This window comes from Struthio camelus, chromosome 5 (genome assembly GCF_040807025.1).
Source record: "Struthio camelus isolate bStrCam1 chromosome 5, bStrCam1.hap1, whole genome shotgun sequence".
Lineage (NCBI taxonomy): Eukaryota > Metazoa > Chordata > Aves > Struthioniformes > Struthionidae > Struthio > Struthio camelus.
The window spans coordinates 2,900,377-2,917,356 of NC_090946.1; the positions used below are offsets into that span (position 1 = coordinate 2,900,377).

Genomic DNA, 16,980 nt, shown 5'->3' on the forward strand with positions numbered 1-16,980 from the left:
AACGTGACCTGGGGTTTGCGTCTTCCACTTGTAGAGCTGTGACCCCTGCAAAAGTCTTGAATTCAAGCAAGTGGCAGTTAAGTAAAAAGAATGAAAAATGTAGTTTTAAGTATGTTTAGGTACAGTTTTCCGGCAGTTATTAAAAAGAAGCTGGTGTGTTTTCAAATTCAAGGATATTAAAAGCTGTTTTTCTGTTATTGTTTTTAGGGAGTAGAAGAGCATTCCAAGGCAAATGAGCGTAAACTGCTTAGTTGAGCGAAGCCAAAGAGCTGGATTTAAATGGCCTTTTCAGTGGAGCAAATTCTGTGCTACAGTGATGAGCGCGTGGTGACTGAGGAGGGATAGTAGCCATATAAATAGGTACTGTTCACTTGAGTTTCTGATGACACCATTTGTACCACACCATCCTGCTACGTTTCCTACATTTCCACACCTAGCTCTCCTGAGAGCTCCCCCTCACGCGCACTGTGTAGCCCATCTGGCTTTGTGACTTTGCCTGGCTACATCCCTGTGGAAGATATTATTGAATACTGGCTACGCGACAAGGGGCATGACAACAAGATCACAAGACCTGCTTAAATGTAGCTAGACACGGAATGCAGGACCTTGGTTTAGAAACTAGAAGATAATGTAGATACCAGTGTCTTGAGAAAAGTACATGACTTGCTACTAGTGTCCTGGGAAAGGTACATGACTTGCTACTAGTGTCTTGGGAAAAGATGCATAGCCTTCTACTGTATCCATTTAATAGATAACAATGCCTTCTACTGTAGCCACCTATAAGGAGCTTGGCTTTTGCAATATGTATGAGCTAATTAACTCTGTTATATAAGTAATAAGATAATTCTGAATAAACTGAGACTTGTTGATCATCATCGGATGTGCTTGTCTCCCGTTGTTCTCCGACACCAACACCCTTGGGTGCACGAGGTACATCGCAGCTATCCTCCCCGGGACGCCGCGCAAAAGTCCTGCTCGCGGGACAGCCTGCCTCCCCACACCTCCAGGCCATCTGCATCTACACGAGCGAGGGCACACGTACAAGCCTGCCTTGGGGAGGAACCTCAGCCCTAAAGGCAGGAATTAAAACAAAGACAGGGAGAGGCAAACATGCGTTCCGGGCAGACCCTGCCCTGTGCCCGCACGGAGCAGAGCGCTGCCAGGCCCCTGAAAGCCTGCACCCTTTTCTCCCCGCAACCCATGCCTTGAGGTGGGCCGGAGAAATCCAGGCACCCGCAGCCACCCCAGGGACACCCTCGCCTCTCTGGTTCTGCTGAGCCCTCGGCGCAAGGTGGTTCCGGCCCTTACCCGCGACGGGCAATGAGCGCTGCCGCCTACCAGGAGAAACGCATCGCAAGGCAAAGCCTCCAAAATCGTCAGCGGGCGTACGACCGCCCCCTGGCGGTCTTCTCCTCTTCCACCGCTCTCGAGGGAAGCTCAATAGCTAGTCCGCTTCTTCCTGCCCTTGCATGTCTAGAGCACCGGCTTATCGACTGCTCTCAGCTGCCTCCTGCGACGCGACGTTAGCGCTAGAAGCACATCCACCGTGTTGCTCGGTATTGGCTCAGAAAGGCGTTTGTTTACTAAAGGAAAGGAAAAGGCAAGAGTACTCCTGGGGAGAACACACGTATATGAACGCAAGCACCATATGAGGGAGGTCATATGCAATGGCAACACAATCTCTGCTTTACGCTCAGTTATGACAGTAAGGCAGTAAGCCAAACGAATACTAGTTTCAAACTTTCAAAGCAACGAACTTATAGAAACAACAACAAAAAATCCAAACTGTGATGAGGATTTCCCCAGAGTTAGCCCAGAAATACTACAAACCACAATAACGTATTTGCTTCCCCTCCAAAGGGTTGCAGCTGCATAAAGAGATACCGAGTTTGCCTTTAATCTCTGCTTTATTCAAAAAGGGGAGGGTGCTGACACACAAAGCCAGAAGGAAGGCTTCTCAGGGGAAAAAAAGCCAGAAGCTTGTAAGCGGCACAAAAAAAGCTTTACAAAGGGGGTGGGGGGTGGGGGGTGCAAAAAGCCCAAAAGAGAGAAGAGCTTAACAGAGTGAACTGGTGGTGCAAAATTGCAAAAGGAAGGATCGAGGGGCAGCAAAAAAGAAAAGGAAAAAGAAGGGATGTTGTGGGCTGGGCGAGGGAGAAGAAACAATTCAGGGTTCTGTGGGGACAAGATGGTGAAAGGGAGGACCTCAGGGGCAAAAAGAACCTCAGCGGAGGAACCTACAAGTCACAAAAAGCCAAACTCAGGCATCCGCAGAGCACAAATACTTGACAGGAGGGATCGGGGGAGAATGAAAGGCCAGAAGGTGGGCTCTGGGGTGCACATAATCCAAAGAGAGGTACCTTTCTCAGCACTCATCACGGCAGCACTCCGGCCTCTCCCCGTGCTGAAGATGGGCTGTGCCAGGATTCGCCGTGTCCCCGCGATGCCATCCAGGGCCCATTTACCCACAGCTGGCTCCTTCCCCCCTCTGTCCACACCAAACCCTGACCTGCTTCGGGACAAGAAAGAGCAAAATAAGTGCCAAAACACTGCAAAATGGGTAAATTTGGGGGTAATGGGGAGGGCAGAAGACCATGGGGGACCCTAGGAACCCATCCAGAACGCATAAGTATTGCTAATAATATTAAAAAGCTGCTTATACTCCTTGTTTTCTTCCCAGGGATTTTTTGCAAGCATATTCTAGATGAGATTTAAAAGGACAAAATTCCATAAAATTTGCAACCCCTAAACAAGCAATGACCTTACTCATTTAGCGCTGTCAACCTCCTGCCTTTCTGTTTGTTACGCAAAGTAGATAGTCAAAAGAGAGCTCCGTGACAGTCTGCGCAGTCTTGAAGATTAAACACAAGGGATGTTTGCACAGAGCATCTCTACCACACTAAAGCATGAAAACATCAGCACTCTGATCATCTTTCGAGGTACTGCAGTCAGCAAGCTCAGAAGGCTCGTTCAGTTTCTAAAATATCTGGACTTTTCGAGTAGCGATCGCAGCTTAAAGGCTCTTATTGTCAGAAAAATCTAGTGGCTTGATTACTACAGGTATTATTAGAGGAAGCACACAGCCTTTTAAAAAGGGCAGATACTGTCTCTTACGTTTCCAGTGAATCCTCAGAATTCTCATTGCTTTTCATTAGGAGTCACCTTCAGCCGCAAGAGCGTTAAAAAGACCAAATACTTTGCTGTCAGGTCAGAACTTTCTGCTTCCTGGGGCCTAAAGGGACACGCGATTGTCTGCTAAAACAGGTACTAAACCCCCCAAAAGAGAGAGGGGAAGTCGGACAGAGAGATGGGATGGTACAGGGGAAAAGAGGGATAAGGAGGCGGCAAATAGATGGATGAGGAGCTGAACAGAGGGATGGAAACAGAGAAGACTGGAGAGGTGGATGGAGGGCTGAAGGGGCAAAGAGAGGTACGAAGAGGCAGATAGACAGAGCAGTTGGGGGGGGGGGGTGGAGGGATGGGGAGCCAGGCAGAGGGACAGCAGGCAGGTAGTGGGATCGGGAGAGAAAGAGGACGACGAAGAGCTGGACAGAGCGATAGGGAGCCAGTCAGAGGGATGGAGAAGCAGACAGAGGGAAGCAGGTATTGACAGAGGGACGGGAAGAGTACAAGAGGGATGGGGAGCTGGGCAGAGCAACGAGTAGCTAAACAAAGGGATGGGGTATCAGACAGAGCTACGGGGAAAGAAAGAGAAAGATGGAGAGCTGGACAGAGGGACAGGGAGCAGAACCGGATGGACCCAGGCAGCCCGCCCGGGACAGCCCTCGACCCGCTCCAGCCCCGCTCACCCACCGAGCGCTCTGCACACCGTTTTCCCCAAGTCCGCCTGTGGGCCTGCTTGCCCGAATCCCTGCGCCTCCAGAGCGCCTGCGTCCGCGAGAGCGAGGGCGCACGCACGGGCCCACACCGGGGAGGAACCTTGCACTCCGTCACGCCCTTTTACTACTGCTTGTGCATCAGCCCCTTTCAGACCGTCACGTGCGCACGCTTAACCCCCCAAATTCTCTCAGCCCTTAACAACTTCCGTACTCACGGCACCTAGCTTTCCCACGCTCTTCCCCGTCTTGTTTGAAAACCCTCCCAGAGCTCTTCTGTACTTACGTGCTTCCTTAAAACAGCATCACCGAAATCAACAAAACGGGTCGAGCGGCTCCTCCTCAGGTTGCTGGCCCTCGGAACACTATTCTGCAAATGAATCAAACCACCAAGGTCACCGGGAGGTTCCTGTTTTGGAGCTTCCTCTCCCCCCTCCCGCTCCCCCCCCCCCCAAGCTTTCATTACGGTTCCCTAACCTGGGCAAACGCAGGTCCTCCCTTAAGCACTGCAACAGTTTTTATTCTGGGGTCCCAAGTTCCCGTTATTACTTGCTGCTAGGCAGCAAAGCAAGGCGAGGACAGGTCGGGTCACAGGTTACCCATCTAGCCATCCTAAATTCTCATTTTAGGCCTCGCCGGTTACTCCGGGTAAACAGACCAAAATAAAGCTCCAGACAGGCAGGTGAGGCTTCACACAGACCTCGCGGGCCTGCTAGCGCCAGCGATGCCATAGCGACTGGGCTACCAGGCGCTACTCCCCCCTCTCCTTTGCTGGTCCACAAAGCGTGGCTTGCTACTCACGGGTCCGGTAAGGACGCTGCCAACCTTCCTACGGCCGAAGGCTCCTCTTCGGGACCGGGCAGAGAACCTTTCCGCTGGCATTTGGATTCTCCTGGCCGCTCCTGACACGCGATAACTGACAGAGGTCTGAGGGCAGCAGCCCGTAGTTCTTCACGGCAGCATATAGTCCTTCCCCCATGACATGACAAGTAAGGAACAGACACACTGGCCCACTGCTGCAGTGCTGAGGAGGCACAGGCACCTGGAACGGCAGCTCCTGGCTGCCACAGAGCACGACGTGGCCAGCGGGTGGGAACCCTGTTGACAGCTGCACCTCCTGCCACCTCGACAGGCACAACATGATTTCCCAGAAACCCAGCAAGGGAAGCCAACGCCTCCCGGCATGCCTAACAGATTAAAATGGCCGCCCGGAAGCTCGGTGCTGGGACACTACATCTCCCAGAATGCTCCGCAGATGAAAATGGCCGCCCGGCAGCCCGGCGCCGGAAGACTACTGCTCCCGGCATGCCGCGCCCCCAAAACAACATGGCCGCCCGGAAGCTCGGTACCGGAAGAATACATCTCCCAGAATGCTCTGCAGACTAAAATGGCCGCTCGGAAGCCTGGTGCCGGAAGACTACTGCTCCCGGCATGCCGCGCCCCGCAGACAGCCTGGCCGCCCGGCAGCCCGGTGCCGGAAGACTACTGCTCCCGGCATGCCGCACTCCCAAACCAGCATGGCCGCCCGGCGCCGGAAGACTACATCTCCCAGGATGCCGCGGGCAGCAGCGCTCCGTGAGGTTTGACCCAGCGGCGATCCCGTCCCGTCCCCGGCAGCCGCCGTGGAGCCCGGAGCCCCCCGGCCCCGCGATCCCCGGCACCGCAGCGACCCTCCGCAGGGCTCCCCTGGGACCCCTCCGCCCTCCCGACACCACTCCCAGCCCCGCCGTAAAGGAACAGTGGAAAAAAGGAAGTTACCGGGCGACGACAGCGCAGACGGAGGGACTCTGCGGGGCCCGGAGGCGCCAGAAGGCACCCGGACAGCTCCTGGGCAGGGGAGAAAGCTCAGCAGAGAACTTTGTGGCGTGCTGCAAAACCAGCACTGGGCCCCGGGGCACACAGAGGGCTCGGGGGCACCTCAGAACGTGAACGGAGGGGTCCTGAGGGCGTCGGAGGGCAAACGCAGGGCTGTGGGGCAAAGCAAAGTACGAGTGCAGGGTCTCAGTGCACACCGAAGGGGCAGCAGGACATGTCACAGGGCTCAGCGCGGCTGACGGGACGGTGCCTGCAGGCTCCCCCTGTCCCCAGGGAAAGTGTCTCCCAGCCCCAGGCGCACAGGCCCCCGCCACCGACACATGAGAGACGTTGCAGAGTGCTGAAAGCAAATCTGGGAGCAGTCTGGGGCCCTCACACTGCCCTGCGGAGCCCTGGCTGCCCCCAGGATAATGGGAAACTCCACCAAGAGCCCCAAGGGTCGAGGCAATGCAAGGGAAGTTACCCCGAGCCCTGTGAACAGCACTGGGGTCCCTGGGAACCGCAGGGACCCCCAAGAACAAAGGATGTGGGGACCAGCTCCCAATCCCAGACACAATGTGTAACCTCCTCCCCTGGGCATCATCTTCAGGCAAAGCGACGGCAGGAACCACAGACACGAGTGCAAAGAATAAAGCAACTGTTTATTGTTTTACTGCGCAGAAGCAACACCTGGGAGGGAGTTTGCCATGGAGCTCAGTGCCAGCATGCTTCCCCTTACCCTGTGACACCTGAAGAGTCATCTCTGCACCAGCGTTCGTCGGTCCTTTGGGGAAGGGTCAGCTCCTGCTGCTGCCCTTGACGCGGCAGGCGTCTGAGTAGCTGACAGCCTATCCCCTCTACTTTTTCCTTCAGGGATAGGATTCAGCTCTGACAGGTGAGAAGATCTTTGATCTCTGATCCTGCCTGTCTGCACTACTGCCCTACCCCAGACTAGAGCCCTGCAAGACACTTTCACAGCTCTCACCTCACCTGTCACATCACCACTCTCAGTGCGATGGGCCTGCGCCTTATCAAATCCAGACCTCAGGTCAGTGCACAAAGCTGAACGCTGGGAACAGGGGAAGGTTAGGAACCCCAGAGAAGGGTTTGCAGCCTGCTGCTTAGGCTTCGGGGCTTACAGTTTATTATCTAAGGATTCAGCCCTTGTCATTTATCAGTAAGGCGTAAGCCCTGAACCCTAAGTGACAAACTGCAAATCTTGGAACCCAAGTGGTTGCTTTAAAATTTACGGATGAGGTTGGATTTTAAATCCTGCGCCCTGATCGCTAAGTCAGCAAACTGTAAACCCTGACTGATAAAGACAGCCCCACAAAATAAAGTAATAAACCATAGCCCCTGAGTGACAGACCCTCAACAACAAACTAAACAATAAACCTCAAGTGAAAAACTCCAAACCCTCAGCTTTAAGCAAGAAACACCAAAGTACACATGAGCGTGCAAGTTTTGCCCACAGCTTAAGAAGTTTCCCCTTCATTTAGAAGTACAGCAGAACAGGAAGATATGCATCAGAATCACGTTACAGTTGCTGTTTATAAGCTTGGTCTTAGCCACCATTCAAATGTGAGCACATGCAAGAATCGCTCCACAGGACTGCAGTAAGCTGCACTTCCACTGAACCTACCTGAAACATTGCAAGCGCTTATTCAACTCCATTACAGACAATTAATATTTTTGGTCCCCTCAGCTCCATGGGCAAACATCCACAGCCAGTGACTCCAGCAACCACCTAGGGGACAACCACCTTCCACCTCCCAGCCCTGCACACACACAGTGCAGCCCCAAGACTTAGCTGCGTCCACGCTGCAAGTCAGAGCTCGACCTTCATGGCCAACCACAGATCTCCGCAGAGCTCCCAGCTGTGACACCGCTCCTTCGACTGCCAGACTATGCTTCAGCACCTGCAAAGAAGCCAGAACAGTTACTGAGAGGCCAGGCAACTGCGCAGCCCTCCTAGAACTACTCCCTTGTCCAAGGCCCGTAACTGTTCCCACAATTATGACTGACCCTCTACACTGCTCCAGTCACTCTCTCAGGCTCCGTTTTATCGCAAGGATGTCACGGCAGCCCTCACATACAGTCAGGCTCGCTCAGGCACTCGGCCACCTCCAGCCTTCGGTAGATGGTCCTCCTCAGGGAAACTGTGCCGCTGACGGACACTCTCAGAAAGCACTGTCCAGCCAAGGCAGGATAAAAACTAAGGCCTCCAAAAACTCCAAACTCTGGAGACTGAGCTGATGGGAAACTGACTCTGGCCTGGACAATGACAGAAGAAGGATTTTGCTTCACTCGTTCAGGCTGCCTAGCATGTGGCCCAAGTCAGACAGACCGTGCTGGATAATCCCTGTGACATGACAGCATGCCGGAAAGCAGAGTTGAAAACAGGCTCCTGGAAGAGGAGCAGAGTAAGGCTGATGTAGGGAAGACAACAGTTTGCATAAAGTCAGAAAACAGGGCTCAATGCCAGCGACACAATCACGACTCAAGCTGCACCGCGCAGCAGCCCTGTCTGCGCACAGGCAGACAAGACACAGTAACTGCAGACTGCACTGACGAGTACGACAGACAACAGTAGCTCCAGACTGCCCTACCACAAGCACCTGTCCTAACACCCGAGTACTCGGAGCCTCTGCTAATCTCTGCCTCCACGACAGCTTCCCCAGAAGCCTCTTCACTGTCTACCACATCCCCCACAGCATCTATGGCCCATTAGTGCTCCCCCACTGCACATCCGCAGCCCCATGCCTCTGCACATAGAGACACTGCAGGGGTATCTGACATGACCTGAACCAGGCAGATTGATGGGACCCTCTGGTCGCTACTGATCATCTCTGCTGAGCACCAATTGCCTCTTGACTCCTTCCACACCAGACAAAACACAAAGGAATGATGAACTTTCAACTGGACAGAGGAACAGGGAGCAGAACAGAAGGAAAGAGGGATAGAGAGCTTGGCTGACAGATGGAAAAAGAAAGAGAAGGACAGAGACCTAGCCCCAGGGTCAGGGCCCTGGACAAAGGAAGAGAAAAAGAGGACAGAGGGCCAGACAGGTGGAGGGCTGAAGAGAGGACCAGGGAGCAGAAGAGAGAAAAAGAGGGATGTAGAAGTGGACAGAAGAATAAAGAGAGGAAAGGAGGGAAGGGGAAGCAGACAGAGGGACGGGAAGCAAAAGAGAAGGGTGGAGAACCAGACAGAGGAACGGGGACTGGAAGAGAGGGAAAGGGAGCCAGTCAAAGCAATGGGAAGAGAGCGAGAAGGACGAAGAGCCAACCAGAAAGGTGGAGAGAAAAAAAGTAGGAGGGAAAGTCAGACAGAGAGATGAGATAGAGCAGGGGAAAAGAGGGATAGGGAGACAAATAGATGGATGGGGAGCTGAACAGAGGGATGGAAAGAGAAAGAGAAGGCTGGAGAGGGGGACAGAAGGCTGGAAAGGTACAAAGAGACAGACAAGAGCGGCAGAGAGTGGCAGTGGGAGGGGGAGCTGGACAGATGGACAGCGGGCAGGTAGTGGGACAGAGAGGGGAAAAGGATGATCGAGAGCTGGATAGAGTGATAGGGAGCCAGTTGGAGGGAGGAACATATTGACAGAGGGATGGAAAGAGTACAAGAGGGATGGGGAGCTGGGCAGAGCAACGAGTAGTTAAACAAAGGGATGGGGCACCGGACAGAGCTATGGGAAAGAAAGAGAAAGATGGAGAGCTGGACAGAGGGACAGGGAGCAGAACCGGATGGACCCAGGCAGCCCGCCCGGGACAGCCCTCGACCCGCTCCAGCCCCGCTCACCCACCGAGCGCTCTGCACACCGTTTTCCCCAAGTCCGCCTGTGGGCCTGCTTGCCCGAATCCCTGCGCCTCCAGAGCGCCTGCGTCCGCGAGAGCGAGGGCGCACGCACGGGCCCACACCGGGGAGGAACCTTGCACTCCGTCACGCCCTTTTACTACTGCTTGTGCATCAGCCCCTTTCAGACCGTCACGTGCGCACGCTTAACCCCCCAAATTCTCTCAGCCCTTAACAACTTCCGTACTCACGGCACCTAGCTTTCCCACGCTCTTCCCCGTCTTGTTTGAAAACCCTCCCAGAGCTCTTCTGTACTTACGTGCTTCCTTAAAACAGCATCACCGAAATCAACAAAACGGGTCGAGCGGCTCCTCCTCAGGTTGCTGGCCCTCGGAACACTATTCTGCAAATGAATCAAACCACCAAGGTCACCGGGAGGTTCCTGTTTTGGAGCTTCCTCTCCCCCCTCCCGCTCCCCCCCCCCCCAAGCTTTCATTACGGTTCCCTAACCTGGGCAAACGCAGGTCCTCCCTTAAGCACTGCAACAGTTTTTATTCTGGGGTCCCAAGTTCCCGTTATTACTTGCTGCTAGGCAGCAAAGCAAGGCGAGGACAGGTCGGGTCACAGGTTACCCATCTAGCCATCCTAAATTCTCATTTTAGGCCTCGCCGGTTACTCCGGGTAAACAGACCAAAATAAAGCTCCAGACAGGCAGGTGAGGCTTCACACAGACCTCGCGGGCCTGCTAGCGCCAGCGATGCCATAGCGACTGGGCTACCAGGCGCTACTCCCCCCTCTCCTTTGCTGGTCCACGAAGCGTGGCTCACGGGTCACGGTAAGGACGCTGCCAACCTTCCTACGGCCGAAGGCTCCTCTTCGGGACCGGGCAGAGAACCTTTCCGCTGGCATTTGGATTCTCCTGGCCGCTCCTGACACGCGATAACTGACAGAGGTCTGAGGGCAGCAGCCCGTAGTTCTTCACGGCAGCATATAGTCCTTCCCCGATGTTCCGAACGCCTAGGATTAAGGCAACGTATAAACACAAAAATACTACCGCTATGGGGTGGGTGTAAAGCCAAGCTACAATTCCTGCAGCCAACGAAAACCTCTCCGTGTCTGAAAGAACGAGCCACGCGCATCAGCGCCTACGGCTCAAGGCCAGCAACCCCTCCCAGGCGCTGTTCTTCTGGCAGGCTGCGGGTCTGAACTCCTCCGTCTTGTCTGGCACAGGATAACTTTGTCAGCCAGCGCTCATCGCTGGGGGCACGGTAAAATCCATCGCCCTACCAAAGCATAAAGCACAGCAAAAAAAGCGGAGAGCGCCGCAGGAAATTTTTAAGAAACCAAACTCGTTTATAGGCGCAAAAAGCACACACACTAAGACACACGCAAGCAAGATCAACGATAGCATGCAAGGCACAAACACCGCTTCCCCCAGCCCCCGTTCTGGTCACTATGACGACCCTCGGGTTGCTGTGAAAGGGAAGCGGGACTAAGTAGCCGCTAGAGATTAATCTTTTGGAAGCCTTCTGCGTCCACATTTGTGGCACAACCGCGCTCTGCCCCTCATTCAACTCAGACACGCAGAGGAAGATCCGCTCCTCGTAACGCTTGCGCAGCAACCCACCCCCCGTTACGCTTCGTGCCCGCTGTGCCACTTGGAGAGAGGATGCGCTGCTGTCTACTCGTTTCCCTGGCATTAGCTGTTCCAGAGGGAATTGAGCAGATCGGCCTGCATCTGTGCCATCAGAGGCAAAAAAAAATAAATCTCAAAGGCAGCTACAGCCCAGATTGCCACTAAGCAGTCCTTCTCGCAGCCGGAGAATTTCTGTTCGGGCCTCAAAGGGGATGGATGTAAGGATGCTGCTGCCAGCACCCGCTTTCCCTTACCGCTGTTTTCTAACGGTGCTGCTCCCGCGGAAGCAGCAGACGTGGAAAGCATTACTGAGAAAGGCTTGCCTCGTCCCGGCAACTTTAGGGCAGGAGATTTTTTACAGACGCTTCTCTCAGTTTAGTGAAAGCGGCGTCGTGTTCCTTGCTCCGGCTCCGTTCCCGACTCCCTCCAGGAATTTCCGCCACGGTCTGCTGATGCCCGCAAAGCTATCTTACCACTGCTGGAGGAAATTAAATCCTCCTAAAAATCGCTCCAAGTCGGAACTGATGAGGAGGACCCTAAATGCCACGAGGCTTTGGCCTTTCTCCTATCTCCCCTCTTCCTCTTTCCCCAAATACCATGGCCATGTCACTAGCCTGGGGTTGCACTAACTGAGCCTTCCTGAAATCACTCTCTTAATTTTACAATTCAGACACCTCTCTCTCCCCTCGCTTCCTTCTCGGTAACTCTGGTCACTTGACTATCATTCCCCTAAGATAATAATTTGCTGTCTTGTAGCTTTTAAAATACGATGCTTCATAGACACACGAAGTCTACACATGCACAGAAACACACGCACGCAGCATACTTTTTGTAGCGCGTACAGACCTGTGATATGTTGGCCATCTGTTATCCTGATCCCCATCGATGGCGATCCTTCCTCACCAGGAGGAACGGGCTTTGCCTCTTTGGGAGACGGAGGCAGCTTTCGGCTGGTTCCATTTGATTTCATTCCTCCAGCTCGCTTACGTTTTTCCGGTCTCTCCAGTTTCAGCCGCGGCAATTAATCTACAAAGCATCACATCTTTCCCTTTTCGTAGATGCATGTAAGATAGCGACACCAAACAGAAACACCCAAAGCAAAACTACGGCAGACACAGCTAACAGTAGCCACAGGGTAGGAACGGGTTACTTAGTCCTCAGCGCTGCCCCTGGGAGACAGAAATAACAGGCGTTTGTTATCACTAGTTGCCCACGCCAGAACACCTCCTTCTGTAGCAGTTTCTGCCGAGATGAAGGGTCCGCTAAACTTCGTTCCGGCTTCCTTGTTTTATCCGGTGCCTTAGGTATTAATCGCCAAAAACCGCTCGCCCGTCTTTTCTCTTCGTCAGCTTTTGCTATCGTTGCTTCCATCCCTGTAACAAACAGGGATTGTTAAACTTGCGTTTTTACCTCCAATGAAACACTTAAATTCACGTGTGTTCTTTTCCTCTTTACCATGTTCTTCCCCCCCCCACCCCGCCCCGTCCTTAAAGGAGAGGTCTTAATACAGCGCTTTGCATCACGCGACGCGTTACAGGGTAAACAGTTTGGAAACATTACATACGGCCGTTAGGACTAGGTTATCGGACAGGCAGGCACATCCCCTAATGCTCACCCACGCCATTGTTAGAAAAGGGATTTAATTTAGCTGTAGCCCAACTTAGCACTAGTGCCTGAAGTAGACGAAGGCTGCAGGCGTGAACTGGAAATGAGCTCGAGAGACAATGCTGAGGATGCGACTGCAAACCCAGCTAGAACCAGCCCTCAAAGATACAGCACGCACTGGACAGAGGTAACTTCAGGTAAGATAAGGCATCGTGAAACAGGCACATAGCAACCGTCCCGGGATGCAGACGTGAACCAATCAAAAGGGAAGAGACCACCGACTCCAGTACACAAGACTGGAAGAGACTGTCGCTGGCAGGTGGGGAAATAAGACTGTAAGGAGTAGAATGACCGGCAAATTTCTTTGTTCGGGGTCCTTCCCCAGAGGCACCCAGCTCGAGCTGTTACTTTGCTGTACCGGCGTTTAAACAGATAATTAATTTTGCTGCTAGACGTCCGCGAGACTCTGCTCCTCAGAAACCTAGGGTCGAACTGTTTCCATAACGCCACCTTCCACGACAGCTTATTCGTTTTTATTCCGGTTCGGTGTGATTGTACTGTTCAGTGTCCTTTCTTGAACCCTCGCGTACGCGTGCTTAACCGGCAAGTCTCTTGGTCTTTAACTACGTGGAAGAACGACAGCGCTTCGTTTGCCCGCCTCCGTTTCAAACCTTTTGTTGACACGGCTCCTAGATTCCTCCCGTACGCGGACGCTCGCTTCAGAAGCGATGCCCAAAGCGAACAACTGGATCACTAGGTCTAGCTGCTTCTCTTCAAGATGTCCTCCTTCGATGGGTTACCCTGCCAGACAAACCAACAAGACCGATGAGGCCATGAGGGGATCAGACTTTTGGATCGCTTCTCTAAGGCTTTCAGGGTGATTGATGTAACCGCTTCTCTTCGCGTTACTCAAAGCTACGTTCCTCTATTACTTGGGACTAAACCGTTTCCGGTGTCAGAGGGGCTTGCTGTTTGTTTCAGCTTTACACGCAGTCCATAATCTGCTAGGCATCATCTCTAGTCCCTTCTGCTTTCACAACACTTTTGGTAGTTAAAGGTGGTAATTAACAGTACCCATTGTCCTATGGGCTGGAGGAACACGTCTCTCCTTCTCTGAGGATGTACCCAAAACCCATGCTTTCTCCTACAGCATGGTGGGGGCTTCCCCTAGCCCTTCACTGTTCTCAGGCTTTTGCTAAGCCTTTTGCTTTTTTAGGTTATCCCTTAGCCTGCAGTTTTATCTTAATGTTCTCTTTAAGCATTGCGCACAGCACTATTATCCCAGATCAGCCACATTTAGAGAGTCCTCTTGCACGCACAGAGGGTTCTGAGGGGTGGCTCAGAAGAAAAGAGAGAAAAATCTGTTTGCCATCTGTGCATCTGTGAACATTCCTCACCAAGAAGGGCTGTAAATTCCCTTTTCTCTAAAGTGAGCAGACAAGAGGAGGCATCAGGCTGCTGTGCCACTGCTGGAGACACCCACACCCCTGTGCAGCGTATGAGTGCCTGGGGAGATGTCAGAGGCAACGGAGGACCCATCAACACATATTGGACTGGGGAACCCCACGGCTTTGGGGCAGCTGTGCAGGAGGGCGCAGGGCTCAGCGAGGCTCAGTGGGGGTTTCAGTCAGTTGGTGCCTGCGTTGGCTGGGGCCCACAGTCTGTGCCTGCGGCTGGGGGAGGCCTCAGGGTACCCTGGGATATTTTTCCTCCATCCACCTTCCTGTTTCCCTAGCTACAACTCTCAAGTAAACCTTTTTTGGGTTGCACTAATTGTATCTGGCTCAAATTGACCTTAAATCTGTTTGGTCCCGTGGCTTTAAGCTTTCTCGCGGCTTACCAGCACCCTCGGGCAAGCCTGCTGCCACAGGAGCCGTCTGCCCAGTGCCGCTCCAGGGCCCACGAGCCTCGCCGCTCCTCCCGGCCGCCTCTGCAGGGGCGAGCGCCGCCCTGGCCACGCCAGGGAGGAACCGGGGCCCTGAGGGCAACACACGGCAAACGGCCAGTCAAACCCGCGCTCCTGGCAGACCCTGGGCCGCGCTGCTGGTGCGGCACAGCACCAGGCCTAAGTCCCCTCCCCAACCTCGCCCCGCACCTCCGCCTCCACGCAGCGACGGCCCCAGCAGGCAGGAGACTGCCCGACGCCCGCGGCCACCTGAAGCGACGCGCTTGCCTCACTGAAGTCCCCGCATCCCCAACTCCAAGTGGCCTCGACCCTCACCCGCCACCGCCCCAGCGAAAACTCTGTCCCTGCAGGCCACCATGCGGCTCCCGGCACCACGCATGCGCCGGTCACGAAGGGAGCGCAGCAGAGCCAGGGCCCAGCTCTCGAGCACTGTGCATGCGTGGGCCCCGCCACAAGCCAGGGGGAGGCGAGGCGGGGAACGGCGCCCCCGTGTGCCCTGGGTGATTGGAGGGCGTCTCCGCGCTGCCTGCCGCAGACTGGCACCCCGCGCCCGCCTCTTGCCAGGGAGAAGCCGGTGGCCGCTGGCAAAGATGGCAGCGGGTGCGCTTGCTCTGAGAGACTTTCAGAGTCTTAAAGTCTCGGGCTGCTCTTAAAGTTACTTTAAGAATAACCTAAGGAACTCAGCCCAACTAGGAGAACTTGAACTTTCTTCTTCAGTTCTTCCAGGTAGGCTGAGTTCCTTAGGTTGTTCTTCAAGTTACATTGAAGGATTAGGAAGAAATTAAGGAAGTCCAAGTTACTTGAAGAGCACCCCGAGACTTTAAGACTCTGAAAGTCTCTCAAGCATGCCTTTAAGGTCAGGGGTGGGCATCGGGGGCTGGCCTTGACCTGACCTGACCCCTGGGGGGCAGGGGCAGGCCTGGCCCCACTGGAGCCACTCCCACTCGAGGGAGCTGCTTAGGGCAAAAAAGCGCCACAGCCTCGCTGTGCTTGGGGCGCCATCGCTGCTCGGCCAAATGCCCCCAGCTGCATTTACAACCAAACCTTTACTGTCACGAGGAAAGCTGACGTCCAGCTGCAGAAAGATCATGGCCCCAGGGATCTAAATGGCCCTGCAGCAGCCATGGCTCCTTTCTCCACCGTCTCAGGGCCCGGCAGGGCCGGCAACGCTGCTCTCCCTGGAGAGGAGGCTGCTTTCCCCCTTCGGCTCTCCCCCTTGGGCTCCAGGATCAGGTCCCTGTGGGGAGGGGGCTGGGGGCAGGGCCATCTCACTGACTCTGCTGTTGCTTCTGCAGTGCCAGATGGGCTGCAAGGGAAAGAAAACATACCTTCACAGCCCCATCCTCAGTCAGCTACTGACGGCTGAGCTGCTGGATGCTGCCCGGCTGAAGAGGGCTCCGTAGGCACAGAACCGGGGCTCCCTCCTCTTTCTCCTCCTGGTGTTGGGCGGGGCAAGGGGATCACTCCCAAACTCCTCTGTGTCCTGCCTGCATGGAGGTGTTGTGCGAGCCCCTCCCCGCCTGGCTGGGGTGAAGCCAGCAGGCTGCATTGCGGGGTGGGGGTGGGGGAGCTCTGGGGTGCCCCAAAAGACAATACAAGCATCAAGGGTGCTTTGAAAGGCAACCCGAGGAGCCTGGGGTGCCCAGAGAAGCAAACGACAGGCCAAGGAACCAAACGGAGGGCTCCGAGGTGCTCTGAAAGGGGAAAAAACACAAACAAATAAAAAACCAACCAACCCCCAAGGCTCTGGGGATCCGAAAAGCAAACCCGAGGGCTCCAGGACATCCCAAAAGGCAAGCAGAAACAGCTAAGATGATTCAAAAGGCAAATCAAAGCCTAGAGGGTGCTCAAAGAGCTACAGTGGGGCTCCAGGAAAAGCACCTGGAGGTGGCTAGAGCACCCTGAAGAGCACACTAAGTGCTCTGAGGTGCCCCAAAAGACACCCCCCAGGGGTGCAGGGTGCCCCAAAAGCCACGCTGAGAGTCCAGGAGCACCCTGAAAGGCAACCTGAGGGGGTCTGGGGCACCCTGAAAGGCACCTGGGGGGGGCAGGGCCCCTCGCAAGGCGCCTTGATTGATCTGGAATGCAAGGAAAGGCACTCTGAGAGGGCCAGGACACCCCAAGGGCGCATCAGGGTGCCCAGGGGACCCCAAAATACACACCAACAGTGTGGAAGCTCCCAGGCGGCACCCAAAGGCAGGCAGAGGCTCCCCAGCCTCCTAGAATGACCCTCAGAGGATCCAGTGCCTCCTATAAAGACACTCAGAGCATTCCCAGTGTCCTAGAATGACACTTGGAGGCTCCCGGTCCTCCTAGAATGACACTCGGAGGCTCCTCAGCCACACTGAATGATACCGGGAGGTTCCTCAGCTACACTGAAAGGCACGCGGAGGATCCCTGGCCTCGTA

At 54.5% G+C, this 16,980-nt stretch overlaps 2 long non-coding RNA genes across 2 annotated transcripts; both read right to left on the minus strand.

The window, feature by feature from the left end:
- Positions 1-241: 241 nt before the first annotated feature.
- LOC138067353 (uncharacterized) lies at positions 242-5,020 on the minus strand. Its single transcript, XR_011141206.1, has 3 exons — positions 4,638-5,020; positions 4,123-4,206; positions 242-2,512 (listed from the first exon to the last, which is right to left on the minus strand). It is a non-coding gene; the product is annotated as an uncharacterized lncRNA (long non-coding RNA).
- Positions 5,021-6,271: 1,251 nt separating this feature from the next.
- Positions 6,272-13,682, minus strand: LOC138067354 (uncharacterized). Its single transcript, XR_011141207.1, has 5 exons — positions 13,019-13,682; positions 11,908-12,434; positions 10,278-10,442; positions 9,745-9,828; positions 6,272-7,549 (listed from the first exon to the last, which is right to left on the minus strand). It is a non-coding gene; the product is annotated as an uncharacterized lncRNA (long non-coding RNA).
- Positions 13,683-16,980: the final 3,298 nt, after the last annotated feature.